Consider the following 18082-nt stretch of genomic DNA (forward strand, 5'->3'; position numbering starts at 1 on the left):
TCAAGGCTGCAAGAATATTTTTCTGCCACCGGTTAGTTGTCCTCTTCTGGTTCATACTGACATCACGGCTTACTATCAAGTACTTGATCAAAGGTTCCGCATAAAGCTTGAACAGACACTCATATGATGGGTACAATAACGGTTACCTACTTATTTGCCAACATGTGGTTTTCAGCATGAACTGAAAAATTTTACTGTCAACTCCTATAAAGAATTTAAATACAGGATGAACCAGAAGCTGGATTAACAGGACTTAGTCGCTGAATGGAAGGTCAAAGTAAATTATCCCAATCATTAGAAGTTGCAAGCTGGATTTTTTGGACACAATATCCACAGCTGGCAACCACTTACGCCAATTCTGACAGAAAATCACACAGTATCAGAGGAAGAGCTACAGCTTGAACATTATTTACAGTGGTAAGTGCTTTTCCCTCATCATTGTATGGTTCCCATTCTGAATGGTAAATTGAACTTTACAGTCCTTTCCCCTATTACCCAAAATACAGTACAAGAAAGAGTTTTGAGAGATAATCACATTTTTTAAGCCTACATGTTTGGATGTCTAAAGGACACCTAGGTGCACTTCCCTTTGCATCTCTCAGCTCTGAAGAGCTGCTGAAAAAGCCATTCCCTCTGTACCTAAAACCCCTCTGTAGCTGTTACCTCTCCTCTTCCCTCACTCTGGCCCTCTTCAGATTCTTCTAGCTGGTGCTTCAGGAGAAAAAGAACATCAACTAAAAATCCATAACTAAGCCACATGGGCCATGGCCCTCAAACTCTTTGCTCTCCTTCCCTGAAAACAGTGATACTTACAAAGAAGAGAAACTTTACCCTCCTGTATATCATTTGAAACTAGTAAATAAAAGAACCCCAACAGTCATGTAGGGTCTTAAACTGTTTTTTTCACCACCTTATACAAATAATAAAGAATTAAGGTGAAATTTCCCTGAAGTGCATAGATTAATGCTTACAAAATCCCTTTAATTGTTATAGCAATTTGAAAACTAAAACCAAAGTGCAATAAAAAATGCATTTTAAATTACTATATGTTTGCATATATTCATTATGCACATCACCATATGTCAGGCAGAATCTCTGAAGGTAAATCTCAAATGAGTGATTACCACTGAAGCAACATGATGGAGAATAAAGCAGACAAGTGATATATTTAGCTTCGTCCTATCTTTGTCCCTAGAGAAAAGCGTTCCTTCCAGTGTGGGAAGGGGAGGAGGAAAAAAACCCTTATTTGGCATGTTAAAAAAAAAAAAAAGCCTAGAAAATGAAGGCGTGTTTTTCCCCAACACTGATGACCCACTTGAAACAGTCTTATATAACTGTAAAATTAGATTATATTTGCCTTGCCATGGATTTTTTCTTATGTTTTTCCATCTGAACCACATCGGGGGGTAGTTTCCTCACCTGCTTACCATAGTTTTCTGAACTTTCTCAGTTTAAGTAATTCCATCTTTCTCCATCTTTTCAAACCAAGTTCAAAAAGAGACAAATCTGGTGAGGGAATTTTGCACTTGGCTGAACTGTACAAGGATTATATAATCTAAAGCTATGTAGCTATGTTTAATACCTGTTACCTTCTTCTTAAATTTTTATCAGTTCTGGAATTCCATCACGCGTGCTCTTTGGCACGTTCTCAAGCACGCACATTGAGCTTTCTCCCTCCAGTGCTGGGAACACAAGTCAGTTCTTAGAAAACTAGTGTATGCTAAAGCATTTTCATCAAATGAAATGGTTTTCCAAAACCAAGCAGAAACAGATCCACTTCAGTAAGTTCTCTCTAAAAGCACACTTAACATTAGGAAACCTCTTTGCCAGTGCAATCAAAACCAGTCTAGATGTGGTTCCTAATTGTACGGATGGAAGGGAAGAAAAAACCCACGTTCTTTCTAGTAGGAAGTTTTGCAGTGTACAACTAAAAGCTCCTTCACGCATTACACAGAGATTAATGTAATTTGAAAATACCACAAATGTACAATAAAGTATCCCTGTATTTGTCAAATACTATCTGAATCATAGGGACAAGATTCTCAAGGTAGTTAAGTCAGATTTCCATGGTCCAATCACAGAATCATAGAATAGTTAGGGTTTGAAGGGACCTTAAAGATCATCTAGTTCCAAGCCCCCTGCCATGGGCAGGGACATCCCACTGGATCAGGCTGCCCAGGGCCCCATCCAGCCTGGCCCTGAACACCTCCAGGGATTTATTCAAATACATTAGCTTAGTTACTGTTAGTTCCGTAGCGTTTCAACAGTATAAATGCATTATAAACAATGTAAATGTAAGCACTGAGGCTTCCTTCCTCCTTCCGCTCAACATCAAAATAAAACTCTAAAAAATACCTCCAGTTATGACAAGCAGCACCATTGGCAGCTGAAAATCAGTAAGGAGACTTCTCGGGACAAGCTCAGTGATAGAAGGCTTGCCTCAAAAGGAGCTTCCATTAGTAGCAAGGATGATATTTGGTTGCAGTATACCACCCACTCTACTCAATGTGTAATTCAGTGAAGAGCTCTTAGAGAAGACACTTGGTATAAGATGCAAACCAGCAGAATTATTTCTACCCAGTGATTTTCTTCTGGACCTCCAGGCCACATTCAGCATCCATTCTCCCAGCTTACATCAGGAAGTATCTTCCTAGAACCAAGTTAATGTGCCTTCACCCAGCTAACAAGACATGAAATAACCCCACAGCTCTTAAGACATGAATACTCATCCATAAGTATGTGCCAACCCCCACACACACTTTCAGACAATCATTGTGAAAGTTATTACAATCCAGCAGATAATGTAAATGCAGATAAGGCTGCCAAGAGGATCACTTACAGCTCTAAGAAGAATTTAAATGGTCTTGAAACAGTATTGTAGTACAAAGCAGAGAGGAAAAGAGAGACCACTATACTGATGCTACCACAGCTGAATGGGTTTCTTCACTGTTTAGTCAGAGCTAATGAAGAGAAAAAGGCAGAGACACAGAGGAACAGATTTCGTAATATTATGAAAATACTCATTCCTTTCCGCTCACTGGGGAAATGTGCTGGCAAATGCATCTTCAAAAGATAATTTAGTACAAAAAGCCCTTATCTTTTAAACTCTGTATCACTAGGCTACATTGGTTTACCTTTGTAACAGCCAGGATTTGACAGATAACTTGCACATAACTGTTTAAGGCATTATCTTGAACACATTTCAACATCCAGAGCAGTCCATTTGCTTTGTAAGCTACAAACACGAGGATCCAGCAGAGACTATCCTATCACAGTATCATATCTTAGCCTTCTGACTTACGTTGGTGTTCCAGCGCAGAAAGCAGAAAAACCTGTATCTGAGCCACCTGCACATAAAGTATAACAGTATCTCTAATGAGGGAGGGGGGAAACCCAGACCCCAGCAGTAGTCACTCGGGTGCATTAGGTCGGGTCTTAAAGAGAAGAACTGTTCAGCTAATAGCCTGATGAACATATTTAATAAAACAACATTTGCCTCTATTTCAGAGGGACATGATATTTCTTTCCTTGTATCACCCAATAGCCTCCAGGATTTATTCCGACTTAGGCTGCTGTTCTACTACTGAGAAAAGGTAGATCCTGCAGTTTGGACCCCACACATGATTTGGTATTTAAGTCTGAGTGCTTCAGAAATCATCTCTATACTCTTACGATATCTACCTCAAAGGAAAATTATTATTGCATACAGTTATTTTAGCAAATGACTTTTGAGTGTCTTTCATTTATTTTTCAAACGTGAGAAAATATATTATCTTCAAGACAGTTGGTTTTCCCATAGGGAAGTTTTTAAGATCTTGTTCAATTCCTAACCTCTCTCCTAATAACTGCAATGTTCTTGCTCTTCACGGCCAACCCTGCCTTACATTAAAGGGAACAGTAACCAACCAGTTAATTTAATGACTCTTTAAGAAAAACTTCGCCTTCGTTACCATCAGATCTTCCTCTACCTATTATCCTGTAAGACTCTTTAGAACTGGAAGGATTTTTCCTTCATTTGGTTTAAAAAATAAAAAGCAAACCCAACTATTGCTTCATGGCAATTCAAATTTATTTGATGTCTTGCTCTGCTCAGCTTTCCTATGTTCTAAATTGCCCCGGTGGTATGTGGAAATGGCAAATTTACATTTTCTCCGTAATATTTTCATTTGTTTATCCTGACTGGGTTTTTGAGGGGTATAACAACAGCCTTGTAAGAGACTCCTATACAGCCATTTAGAATAATCAAGCCAGATATGTTATTGCAATAACGTATTGAATACACTAGCAAAAACACAGAAATCAATTCTGGTGCTAATAACACCCAGAGAAAAAACCTGCAGATCCAGGCAAAGTACAGGACACTCAGCAATCACTCACCTCTTTAATGTGCTACTTTCATTTTCTGTTGATTCAAAGCTTGTGCAACACAGGCAGAGAGTCAGACCTTCAGTAAAAATGGCCTCAATCATTACAGACAGTTGCTTGAGGTTAGTTGAAAAAGCCACATCAGAAAAAAAAAGACAAGAGAGAGGATCTGTGTGAAAGAGTAATTGATGTGACAAAGAAAAACATGCAAGATCAACTGGCCTTACTTGGAATCATCTGAGAATTAGGCGCTGAGCAATGCAACAGACAGCTTCCAGTTCATCTTGTATCTATTATTAGCTGATTATAACAGAGATTCAGCGCAACTGCACATATGCCATTTGGATATTTCATCAACTTTGACTTAACTTTACAGAAAAAAATCCATACAGGTTTGCTGGGCAGGATGAGTTCTGGTTTAGCCCCAATTCTAGAAGTCAATGAGTTCAGTAAATAAAGACATTTCCTAAACGATCTGATAAAGAAGCAGGTTGCACAAACATGAGAGAGAATTTCAGAAGTACACTTTGGGGGATTGGAAGGAATGTATGAGGTAAAGCCTAAGTGTGAAGTGTGACAAAATATCAAGCCATATGGCGAAATCTCAGCCTCGAAGATGAGACGTTTGGAGAAAAAGAGGCAAAAGCCATTTAGAAGTCTGAATTAAGGAAGAGATTTTGCTTCTTTCTGAGCACAGCAGGCGATACCCAAAACACTTCCCACACAGAACTGAAATCCAGCTTGACCAACAACAGCAAAAAACAAACAAACCCCAAATAAGCATATTTAGAATTGAGAGAGAGCTGAACTTTAGCACATCTGCTAAATAAGAGATTACGTTCACTAAAATCTTCACAGCCTACTGGAAGGCTGTTGCCAGCGCTGAGCAGAACGGAAAGCACATATGCTGCCTGGCTGTCTCCTGAGGGCTAAATGAAGAGAGAACAGCACGACTGGCCCTTCAGTCTTTTAGGATATGAAAAGCAGAGGCAGTGCTAATAGCAATGATCAAGTAGCAAAGGCAAAGCAAACATGCTTCAAATCACACAAAACTGGAGGAAGGAGACACACACAAGTCAAGTGGAAAGGAAAGCATGGCCCAAACTGACTACAAGTGTTTAGGGAATTTTTAACACTTCTTCCTTATTTATTTATTTATTTATAATGAGTTTTACAACTAAAACATTGGTGTACTTTATCTGATATGCTAAACAAAGCTGTGTAAGGGAATACACACCATAATAAACCAGACAAATGTCAGCAGCATGCTCAGCCACATACACAAGCCAAGTGAGCATATACCAGCACTGAAAAAAAAGGATGCTAATAACATTTGATAGACTTCTTCCTTCATTTGTCAAATGCCAGGATGACAGAGCTGGTCAGTACAAAATAAACAGTGGAAAGCTTTTAATTCTGCATTTCTGTGGCCTGGACAAACTTTTATCCCGATCGATAGGTCTGATCTCCATAGCACAGGGGAGGTGGACGTGCTGAGCGCTGTAAGGTTCCTGGAGTAAATTCTGCAAAACCACAATGCTGCATCAGCAGCCTTTTTAATAAAATGCCAAAATTCAGTTATTTAAAGAAAAAGGTGGGTGGCCATTTAAAAATACTCTGTAGATTGTGGAAGGGCAAAAGTACCCATTCTTTAAAAAACTCTTTTCATAATATCAACAAACCCCAAAATCAACAGCATGAAATCCAAGTTCTGTATCAGAAATTTATACAGTGAGAAGGATTTCTTGAAAAATTGGGATAAACAAACATTAGAATGCACATTGACAATGCTTACACACAGTAAGCATTTTGGGGAAAAAAAACCCCACTAATTTGTTAAATAAAACTGGGATCATTTGACCTACTGGATGGAGCATTAACCCTCTGTTAACCTAACATTTTAAGAACACAATGTTCTAAATTAGATTTTCAAACATTCCCAGCACACACCATCACAGAAGGCAGCATCTTTATCTCTCCCTCACCTCCTGCCCCAACCTAAAGGGCTAAAAGGTGAAGACAGTCAGAGAACATCGTCATTCTGAAACATGAATGGCCAAACACCAGAAAGCCATTTACAGCCACAAGGGTTTGTCAGCCAGTTTGCCGCACTGCCACATAAATGTGCTGATAGGAAACGGGAAGAGATTGGTATGAGGGCAAGAGATCGGTACAAGGGCACAGATTTCATCTAACAGCAGCCTTGGTGAAGACCAGCAAGACTAAATGACATTCCCATGTCAAAGCACCACCAAACGTCGCCGTTAATTCTTCTCTGATCAGAGCAGAGAACATTTGATTAACATAAGGTACTACAGATTACAGAACAGCGTTATAAGACCACCAAGCTACACAGAACATTCTGAACACCACATCCTGAAGTACCAGATTAGCAGCTGGGCAACAGAATTCAAGCTTGCCATATCCAAGAGGAACACTATTCAAGGGCAGAACAAGACTTAAGGTACAAACAACAGTCTGAACAGAGGCGAAGACAGTTCTAACAAAATAGACTACTTATATTAGATGGGAAAAATAAAACCAGTGTTCACCTACATGGGAAACAGAAAACTCATGCTTCAAATGTAGGGGGAAAAGCCCCTTGCTAATTTACATTTTTTTAAACCCAAATTATGAGAAATCAGATTCTTCAAATCTCCGTCTAACCCCCCTCTCTAGGCCTAAGAAATGCAAAATTTATATAGAAACACTTTCCCCCATGTATTTAAATTATAATATTATTTAAATACAGGTTTTTTAAAAGGTATCTTTTTTTTTTCCCCATTTATACGGTTCCCTGTTTTCTTTGCTCTAGATGTGGCCACACGCTTGCCAATATCTCAGTGTGTAAGAAAGTGCTCTTCAACATGTTTTAAGCAGCTTAATCAATACTGGCTTTCTTCCGTAACACTCCACAGCGCACAAGCTATGCAACCAGTACATATGGAAACTACTATGTCAGTAAATGAATCACGGTACAAGGACTTTAATAGAAGCTGAACAGAAGCTAAACCTGTTACAGGGGTTTGTTCTGTATCAGCCAGTAGAGCCCTCAAAGGAAAGTTTAAGCGTACACTTGGGCCCCATTGTACTAGTTTCAATATACAGAGCCAGCGGTTTAAATAGCATCAACTAAAAAAGAGCTTAAGTAAACTGCAATATGCCTTTTTTCACCAGTACAGAACTGCACCCACTGCATCTAATCACCGGAAAATCACCTCATCACTGCAAAAACCCATTCCTTTCACTACAGGCCAGTGGCACGCTGAATACGTCCCTGCTGGTAACACACCAACAGCCATGAAACAACTGCTCTTTTACCAGCCATGGATACGGCAGCCAGCCATGGATATGGCAAAGTGGATCAATCAGTGAACCGAAACTCTAAACTTCAGTGGGCAAATACTATTGTAACAGAACTTCATCTGCTACTCCTTCAATTGCTAGTAAGCAGCAATTTAGAGTGAAGTCCAGCAGGGAGGCCAAAACCTCAATCATCTTCCAGCCTGAAGATCTTCCTTGCTCCCTCAAATATTCTTTAACTGGCCTTGGTGAGAACTTTGGTGGGACAGGTTAGGTGACTATAACCTTTTCCCCAAAGGGATCATGGACAGTCCTATAGCGTTATCAACCCAAGGAAGGTCACTTAAGAGACACAAAGATCTTCTAAGGACTAACAACCAGGGTTATAAAATGAGATCAATAAGCTTCCCAAACGTTTCAAACCACGGAGATCTAGATGCAGGCATATGTTAAACCGCTTTGTCAAACACTCATGCAAGTTGGTTTCATTTCTCACATCATTAAGAGTGAGAAGTTTGATCTCAGTGATTATGCAATCGCTTGAACTGCCAAGCTGCTGAAAAAAACCCAAAAAACAACTGGTAAAGTATTGCTACAAGAACTACAGACCACTATGTTATGCATTAGAATGACAGTCCGTATTTCTCTTTCAAGAAAAGCTATATCAAAACATTTTTTCTTCCTAGCACTGACCTATAAATAAGCTCAACTGGCACCTAAGAAAATAACTATTAGAAATAACAATCTAATATTTCAAGTATAAACGTAACGTAACCATTTACGTGATCATGGGTAGTTAAAATTAGCCTAAGCACTCAGAACTGGGTGATTTTATCCATAGTAAAATAGCTGTTAGCTTGAGCAGAAAAAACACTGGAAGCATTTGCAGCATCCTCCTCCTGCATGCTTTTTCCCAGTCTAGTAAACCAAAAGTAGCTGCAAAACACAAAGAGATGTTAAACGTAAACAGAACGTTACTGCATTTCTTGGAAGATCTATAGTACTGACTGAGAAACTGCATTTCATGAAGAGAAATGCAGGGAGGGAAACTGTTCATTTTTACAAGAACTTACAAAAGCAAATCAATCTGCTAAGGGACTGACTGGAATAATGTAGCTTTAATAATCTGGTCAAATATCCTGTACAACCTCAGCTGAAATCTGAGTGGTAAAGATTGAGAGATTGTGTCTTTTTTCCCCCGCCTATAGAGAGTTCCACATCCTTTTCCTGTTCTGTCAGATCAGGAAACACAAATACTGATTTTACTGACAAAATCTAATCAAAATACAAGAGTGACAGTTCTTAATCAAATCTAAGGAGAACTAAAACCATTAGATATTCTAATTTGGCTATATGTCTATTCAAATTTAATGCCTAATTTTTAAATTTAATTTGAGTTCCAGACCAACAGCCCGAGTTCTTCAAAAGCCTCTCTCAAGCAATTCATTTTGTTCAGTCCTCCATAAATTTCTTCTCATTTTTTCCTGATCTCTCTGGAACTTTCTTCCCCCCAATCCTCACTACAGAGGTATGTGTTTTAATATTTCCTACCTTAAATTCCTTCACAGAGACACAAAGACTGAGAAACAGTTATTTTTCTTCTCCTACTCACTGCTGGCAGGTATGCCTCTAAGAACTCCACAACCTCAGCATCAAATTGGTGTCTGCTTTGGAATGTTTGCCCACTTGCTTTTCAATCTTATTGCTACTCAAGGAACAGCTATTAATTTTGTAGCCACTCTTCCTGCCTCTTAAGTGATCTCTGAACCCACTATATGCCATCAGCCAAATGCATTTTTGTCAGGAATGTAAGAGTGTTTCAAAGTCAAGATGCTGAAGGGTTTTGGAGGCTTCTCTTCATTTTGTTTTTTGGTACGTGTGTACCTGTGATTGCGAGCAGCCCTGCAGAGAAGGGCTTGGGGTACTGGTCCATGAGAAGCTTGACATGAGCCGGCAATGCGCTCTCACAGCCCAGAAGGCCAACAGTGTCCTGGGCTGCATCAAAAGCAACGTGGCCAGCAGGGAGAGGAGGGGATTCTGCCCCTCTATTCCTCTCTTGTGAGACTTCATCTGGAGTATTGTGTCCAGTTCTGGAATCTTCAATGTAAGAAGGATATGGAGTTGTTGGAATGGGTCCAGAGGAGGACTACAAAGAGGATCGAAGGGCTGGAGCACCTTCCCTACAAGAACAGGTGGAGAGAGTGGGGCTTGTTCAGCCTGGAGAAGAGAAGGCTCAGAGGAGATCTTATAGCGACTTTCCAGTACATGAAGGGGCTACAGGAAAGCTGGAGAGGGGTTGTACGTAAAGGCTTGTGGGGACAGGACCAGGGGAACGGATATAAACTGGAGAGGGGCAGATTTAGACTGGACATTAGGAAGAATTTCTTCACCATGAGAGTGGTGAGACCCTGGCACAGGTTGCCCAGGGAGGTGTTCAAGGCCAGGTTGGATGGGCCTTGGGCAGCCTGATTTAGGGGGATGTCCCTGCCCATGGCAGGGGGGCTGGAACTAGATGATCTTTAAGGTCCCTTCCAACCCAAACTATTCTATGATTCTATGGATTAGATGGGAAAGCTTGTATCCACAGCCAACGTGCTTCTACCAGCAGAGAATGCTGCTATCAAGCTCCTTCAACTTCACCGCAGGAGTTCGCCAAATAAGTGTTTAAAGGAGTCTGCCAAAGTGAAAGCTTTTGTGTTAAGAATATTACAGGTTTATACATACATATACACACACAACTATGTATGAAATTTATCTATCTGCTCCACTACTTTTTTTCCCAGGGAGAAAACTCCTTTGTCAGGTGGCTCAGAAATTCCAAGATTAGGCAAACAAAGAAAGATGCAGCAATATAATACTCCAGATTCTTTTAAGGAAAAGGGGCCCCATTTTAATGTACAATTCATACCAAGAACAAGACAGAAAGAAAACCCATGCTGAGAATCTGAAGGTGATGAAGACCTGGTTGTCATTGTTTGCTGAGTGCTTCTAGATAGATTCTCTGTTTTCCGTATTTACTGCTATTTTAATTATCAAAACCAACAAGTTTAATCACATCTAGACAGAAACGGGCAATGCAAAGCAGGATTGGGAGAAGCAAACAATTTTGTGGTTCGCTCTACTTGGACTAATATTGTAGAAGCATTAGTGCTGGAAGTACTTCTTTGAGGCAGAAATAGCCTTCACAGTACAGTGCACCAAAACAGTGCAGGACTTTCATTCTACAGTTAGGTCATGCAAACAGTTTCATTCAGCATTCAGTACAATCATGTTACAATGTCTTGATATAAACCGAACACACAACGTCAAACCTGGATAACTACCAGGTTAGAAACATTCCTCGCATTTATTCAAGGTTTGGTTTGGGGTTTCTTTAAATAAGCTTTTCAGAAAATATAATCAGTTGGTATGTCTGACACAGAGGTCCAACGGTACAGCATGAAACTTCCAAAGAGTGACCTAAATCTAGTATTTTCACTCCTCTTAATCTACAATAAAATCATTGCACGCACTGTACTTGAACAGGACCTATCAAGAAAAACTAAAGGAAGTTACTTAAAAGCTTCTTAGGTAGCAGATGATCTGTTTCAAAGATTTCTGCTATGAATACCATACAAAAAATGTTCAAATTGACTGATTGAAGGAGTTACGTATATTTTTCTTAACTCATGTCTCCTATATAGACAGATTTTACATGACGAATGGAACATTTCAGATAGACTAACTTCAATCAAAACACATTTTACACTTCATTTTATAAAAGAAAAGTAATAATAGCAGAGAAAACACGTTTAGTTACATGAGGTCCTTAATACTTGAAATTACCAGGCATATCACATCTATACTACAGTTAAAATCTGCAGAGTTCAAGGGAAACCTCCAAAAACTGCATTGAAGCTGCACTGAACTGCACTCCATCTCTGCAGCAAAGGAACAAACACAGAGAGCAATGGAAGGGACCAAATATAATTAATCCACTTCAGTCACACAAACTGCAGACAAGAGGAATACCACATAATGTAGTAGAGTCCAAAGGTTCAGTATATTCAGTCGTCACCTGTCCAAAAAACATTCAAATCACAAAATATAACCTTAGGCAGAAATGATAATTCACCACAGCTTGTACCTTTTAAGCCATCTTAGAACTACAGAGTCACTTATGTTAGAAAAGACCTTTAGGATCATCGAGTCCAACCATAAACCTAACACTGCCAAGTCCATCACTAAACTGTGGCCCTAAGTGCCAGATCTATCTTCAGGGATAGTGACTCAACCACCTCCCTGGGCAGTCTGCTCCAGAGCCTGAAAACCCAAATTTTTCCTAACAGCCAATCTGCTACCAGTAGCTTTCAAAAAATGCTTTGCTAGGACCTCAGAGCAGGTTATGTAAAATGCTGTATCAGACACAGCGCACGTATGACTTGTCCGTTTCCCTGGGAAGAGGGGAACACAACCTTAATAGGCAGTGGAAAGGAAGCAGCAATAAACTCCATTAGCTAACTAACACAACAGAGAAAGGTTTTAGTTATAAAACTATTCTCGGGAAATGTAACCACAAGAAATACATGATATGGAAAAAAATGTATATACAAAAAGATATGCAGCAAACTACATGACTCACAAGGAACAACTGATAAAAGGGAAACTGGGCTCTGTCTGCTACTTGTAACCGACGAAAACCCCTTTACCTTAAGTAGAACAGGGTCAAAAAGGGCAGCTGATAGCTTTCAAAAATGCCAGGGTTTTGTCAGGTTATAAAAATCCGTAAGACAAACGTCTGTATGTTAGACTCATAATCAAGGTTAAATAGTTCAGAATGCCTGTGGGATGAATGAAGAAATACTGTTAGCTAACAGGAATAAGGGGACCTTAGACTCAAAGTGCCAGGATCACAGGATTCTTAGCTCATATAAGCCATAAATAATAAATCAAATGAACTACAACATTGACTTAAACTTGCCTCATGAGAAGTTTTTTGCTACACTGAGAGGAAATTCCTGCCCCCGAAACTACTTTTCTCCTCTATTCTTTCACTGCAGTGTCTCCCCAGTGCTGCCACAGACACAAAAATGCCATGATTTGAGCAGAAGTTCCTCAAAAGGAGCTACATCCTGGCTTGAACGCATGCATGGACCTTGGGCTTGAAGGACTCACCTGATTACAAGCCAGATAAGACTTCTCCTTGTTGAAAAGCAAGAACAAAACCCCAGCTGAACTATTCCAACCAGACTAGAAGGCAGCACCTATCCACCTTGGTAGAAGTTTGCACTGCGACAGAAAGCCACTGCCCCACATCTCGGAGGCTGTATCAGCTGTTGTGCCACCAGTTCTGGATCATTATGGTGGCTCCTCCTCAAATGTCATTCAATTACTTGAGCCTACGTCAATATCCAAAACTCTTCACTGAACAAATGTAAGTTTGTATAGAACTCTAAGTTACCTTCTCCTTGTGGCCATGAATTACAGTACCTGAGTCATCAACTCACACAAACAAACAAGAAACAGACAAAAGATGGGGTCAGAAGAGACAGAAATCAAGCCACTATCAAAGCATGATCTGAATGAGACTTATTCCCCTCGGAAGTTACACTTTATTGTATTACAGGTCTGAGCTCTTCAAGAAATGCAGGTGGAACAGATAATGAAGCCTTTATAACTTCAATAATGTACGCTAGTAACCAAAGGCTAAAAGAGGAAAATAAGTGGATTTTGGGTATGCATGAATACACATAGAGGCAAATATATAATTCCACTTTTTTTTCCTGAAGTAGAGCATATAAAATATTTTTTAGGTTTGGGTGTTGATGGATTGTTTAAGCGGATGTGCATATGTGGTACATGAAATGCAGAGATGTATAAATACTAACTTGGCAAAACCAGGAAGGAATAAAGGATGGCCTTATTCCACTCCAATCAGTTAAGAATTTTTCGACATTGAAGATGCAGTAATAGCAAAACTGCTTGATTCCCAAGTTTCCACTCATCAGATTCCCAGCTGATTAGCACTGTGCAGCTTGTTCATTTCCTTCAGCAGATGCTCCAGTGTTTGTTACCAGGAGCTGCTGCTGGAGTACTGCTCTGCTTCCAAACCAGACTAAGCCAAAGAGTTCTGCAGGCACTCTGGGAATAATGTGACATAAATGAAAATACTATCACAACCTGGGTTTTTTTTTACATTCATCATTGTTTTTTCTTTCCGACATCTATTTAAGAGACTAAGCCAAACAACCTGTTGGCAAAAAAACATAATGTTTGCCACTGAATCTTGCTCATCACCGCTCTTCCAATCAATAAAACTGAACTAATTCTCCCATTCTCTCATGAAACATTAAGACAAGTCGTCTTTAGATCTCTACCTGCTAAAACCCACAAACACGGCATTCACATAAGCCTTCAAAACACCTACAACACAACCAACAATCAGCGAATGGCAGTTAATGCCAACTAGTCCTGAAGTTCTATTAAAATTTTAGAGCCAAGATGAAGAAGAAAACTGCATACTAAGCTGTTTTATTAAACAGACGCAGAAGCAGAGCGAACATGTTCGATGACAGCGGCACATGATGCCAAAAACAATTTTGCAAACAAAATTTTAGAAATATTTAAACTTGAAGGGAAAACAGTGGTGCTAATAAAATTCTACACCTGAATCATAAAAGCTAATGGAATAAAGTTTCGGGTTTTTTTAAGCAAGGGAATGAAAGGGAATCTGGTTGGAGGGAGAAAACTTAAAACTGAAAAGCAACTGTCTTTATTCTAAGTCATTGCAGGAATTCAGAACACTTCATTATTTTGCCAGATTCTATTTCAAGAAGCACATTAAGGATTTTGGATGATTCGCTCCCAGTGTTGCTGGCTGCTTCCTAAGTTTTAGGCATTTTAGTCTGGGGAGCTTAAACAACCTGATCTTCTTATATTCAGTATTCAGTCACTTTGTCTTTCAGCATCTTTTCAGTCCAGGCTATATAAGCTGCCTTACTCTTGGACAGCAAGATGGATTTATCATCCAGAAAAGAATAAGCATATGTTCTTATATAATCCCTATTCTGCTTGTATAAAATAAATCAATATTCTATATAAGAGCAAGAGAAAACAATTCGCATAAGTTACCTTATGAAGAGGTGACATTACTTTCACTAAACATACTGTTCATGGGCCATTTTAAAAGTAAACTATTCCCTATATCACCTAATTCAGGCAAAGGGCAGGAAGCAGCAGTGAAAGTTACCTTATGTGTAACAAAACCATCAAAAAAAAAAAAAAGGTGAGGTTTATTTTCCTACTATTAGGCTTGGTACAGCCACCAGTAATTATTTGAGCTGTGGGTGTTGCAGTAAGCAGAGTTTCTCATGGAGAACAGTCAGTCATTACACAGAGATGAAGAAAGAAAAAGGTAAATCACCCATTCAGGCTAAATTGGACCCAGTGTCCCCAGGCAAAATGGTTTCAATAATAAAAAAAACAAGAACTAACTGGTTCCTTCCTCCTTTTTTGAAAGCTTTTCAGTCATTTATAAGATGGCAAAGGTATTTTTATAGAACTGAGATCACCTCCTTCATTTAGGAGTAAAGATGTACCCCTAGCTTGCAAACAACTTCAAACGCCGTCCTCCTGAGCACAAAGCTGAACAGATACAGAAGCAGAGTCCCTCCACCCTACTCCCGTTTTCTACACACACAGATGTCTGCCGAGATAAAGCACTTGCACTGCAGTAAGTCAAAATTCATTCCCGTATTTAGGATTATGAATCACACTGTTGAAAAAGCTATCATACCATTTCCCAGGGACAAGGTGACAGAGCTCTTTAGACAAGACCGTGTACTAGAATAACATGAATCTCAAGAGGGAGCCTTCATTTAATGACTGTTCTATTCTCGCTGCAGTTACCAAGAGACAGGGATGTCTCAAGACCTAATGCAAGAATTAAGAATTCATTCTCCCAAGTTAACTGACCACAACGCCATAAAGAGAAAAATCCACTCAGCAGAGAAGATTGATATTACATTGTAACTGGAAAAGATGGAATCTACACTCCCTACACGAACAGTGAGGAAATCCTCTAACAGAGATTCAGTTCCTCAGAACTGACTGACATTTATTTTCCCCCTCAATGTAGAGTTTGCCTTACACAGTAGCAAAAACTCAAGGGAGATGATAAAAGCCCCCCCCAAAATCCTTGTTAAACATAGGTCTGCATGCACAGTCGATCCCACTAGGTCAGCCACAGCTTTCATAGAAAGACAAACCCCTGCGACCAAACCATGAGATGAGGTGTAAGAAAAGTTGAGCCTGACAGATGAAAGACACTGTTCCTTCCAACCTAAGGCTCTGGCGAAAAAAGTAGCAGCTATGGCAGACCATGGCGCAGCCGGCACGGAGATGACAGCTTTCAGAACCTTTCTCTCCAATTCACTCCCGAGAGATTTACCGAGTCCAAAGACGAAACGAAACCAGCACGGGTGGAACGGAGAACCAGCAAACCGGATCACGGAAGGGAGATTTTGGCAGACTTTCGCCCGAGATCCACCCTCCCTCCCACTCACCCACCCACACTCCGTTGGAACCTCCACCTGCACTGCCAGCCGGGCACACGGCGGCGGGGACACCGGGCAGGGGATGGGGGACACAGGGCACAAGGGGGGGGGGCATAGGTCAGTAGGGGGGATACAACAATCACAAGAGGGGGGAGGACACCGGTCACAAGGCTGGGGGTTAGCAGTTTGAAGCTGAAAAAAGGGAATTTAAATTAGATCTTAGGAAGAAATGTCTTCCTGCGACCGTGGGGAGACACTGGCACGGGTTGTCCACAGAAGTCATGGATGCTCCATCCTTGGGGATGTTCAGAGACCCCTGGCAACACAGCAGGAGGGGGACACTGGGCACAAGGTGGGGACACTGGGTACAGGGGAGGGGACAGCAGGCACACGGGGAGGGACGGACAGCGGGCACAAGGGAGAGAGGGACAGCCAGGGCAAGGGAGAGGGGACAGCAAGCACAAAGGGAGGGACGGACAGCGGGCACAAGGGAGAGAGGGACAGCCAGGGCAAGGGAGAGGGGACAGCAAGCACAAGGGAGGGGGGGTGACAGTGGGCACGGGGGGGGGGGGGTGACAGCAGGCACAAGAGAGGGGGGGACGGCAAGGGAGGAGGGGACAGCCAGGGCAAGGGAGGGGGGACAGCGGGCACAAGGGAGGGGGGGACAGCCAGGGCAAGGGAGGAGGAACAGCGGGCACAAGGGAGGAGGGGGACAGCGGCTACAAGGGAGGAGGGGGACAGCGGGCACAAGGGAGGAGGGGGGCAGCGGGCACAAGGGAGGAGGAACAGCGGGCACAAGGGAGGAGGGGGACAGCGGGCACAAGGGAGAGGGGGACAGCGGGTACAAGGGAGGAGGGGGACAGCGGGCACAAGGGAGGAGGGGGACAGCGGGCACAAGGGAGGAGGAACAGCGGGCACAAGGGAGAGGGGGACAGCGGGCACAAGGGAGGAGGGGGACAGCGGGCACAAGGGAGGAGGGGGACAGCGGGCACAAGGGAGAGGGGGACAGCGGGCACAAGGGAGGAGGGGGACAGCGGGCACAAGGGAGGAGGAACAGCGGGCACAAGGGAGGAGGGGGACAGCGGGTACAAGGGAGGAGGGGGACAGCGGGCACAAGGGAGGGGGGACGCCGGGCACACGCTGTACGGGCACCGCAGCCGCCGCCCGCCCCTGCCCCCGCTCGGGGGGCGCCGCGGCCGCTCCGCACCATGCAAGGTCGTTCCGCAAGGTGACGGGGGCGGCACGGACGGCCCCTCCGCAGCGCAGCGCCCGCCCGGGGGCTCCCTCTCCGCTGCGGCGGCGGCCACCGCAGGAAGGCGGCGATAGAACCGCGCTCCCTCTCCGCGCGCGCCCCCCGCCCCGGGGCTCCCCCGCTGTCCCTCGGTGTCGCTCACCTCGCCCGGCGCCGCCCGCCCCGCGCCGGGAGCAGCATCGCCCATGGCGCTCGGCGGAGGCCGGCGCGGGCGGGGGAGCGGCCGGCGCGCCACTCGGGGGGAGGGGCGTGGCCTCGCGGCGGTGGCGGGAGGGCGCGCGCCGGGGAGCGTCTCTAAACTACCAGCCGAGGGGCGCAGCGGCGCTGCAACGCCCGCCCGCGTGCCGGCGACGCGGAGGGAGGGGAGGAGGGAGGAGCGCGCCGAAGGGCCGTGCCGGCCGGAAGCGCCTGTGCCAGGCGCGGGGAGCGCTAAGGGAGCGTGTGCAAAGTGCGCGCCCCATTGAGGAGCGTGGCGGCGAGGAGAGGAACGCTCGCTGCTTGCGCGCAGCCGCTGCGGGAACTCCTGTGAAAGTGGGGGAAGAGCGTGCGGGGCTCCCGCGCCCCGAAATGATGGCCTGAGAGCCCTGTTCGGTGGAGATCCGTGAGCAGCGGTGACCCTTGGGGGTCT

General features: G+C 43.0%; 1 protein-coding gene across 2 annotated transcripts in view; it reads right to left on the bottom strand.

Annotated features, from left to right (window-relative positions):
• MGAT5 (alpha-1,6-mannosylglycoprotein 6-beta-N-acetylglucosaminyltransferase) overlaps nt 1-17751 on the bottom strand; it is a 133352-nt gene extending 115601 nt beyond the window's left edge. The window contains exon 1 of one of the 2 annotated variants that reach the window (XM_054069322.1): nt 17597-17751. The gene's annotated coding sequence lies outside the window, so the exon portion shown is untranslated. Of the gene's footprint in view, nt 1-16096; nt 16115-17596 lie in introns of those variants that run through there. The other variant, XM_054069325.1, reaches the window with a different exon arrangement.
• Between the last annotated feature and the right edge of the window lie 331 nt (nt 17752-18082).

Source organism: Cuculus canorus, chromosome 6 (genome assembly GCF_017976375.1).
Source record: "Cuculus canorus isolate bCucCan1 chromosome 6, bCucCan1.pri, whole genome shotgun sequence".
Taxonomy (NCBI): domain Eukaryota; kingdom Metazoa; phylum Chordata; class Aves; order Cuculiformes; family Cuculidae; genus Cuculus; species Cuculus canorus.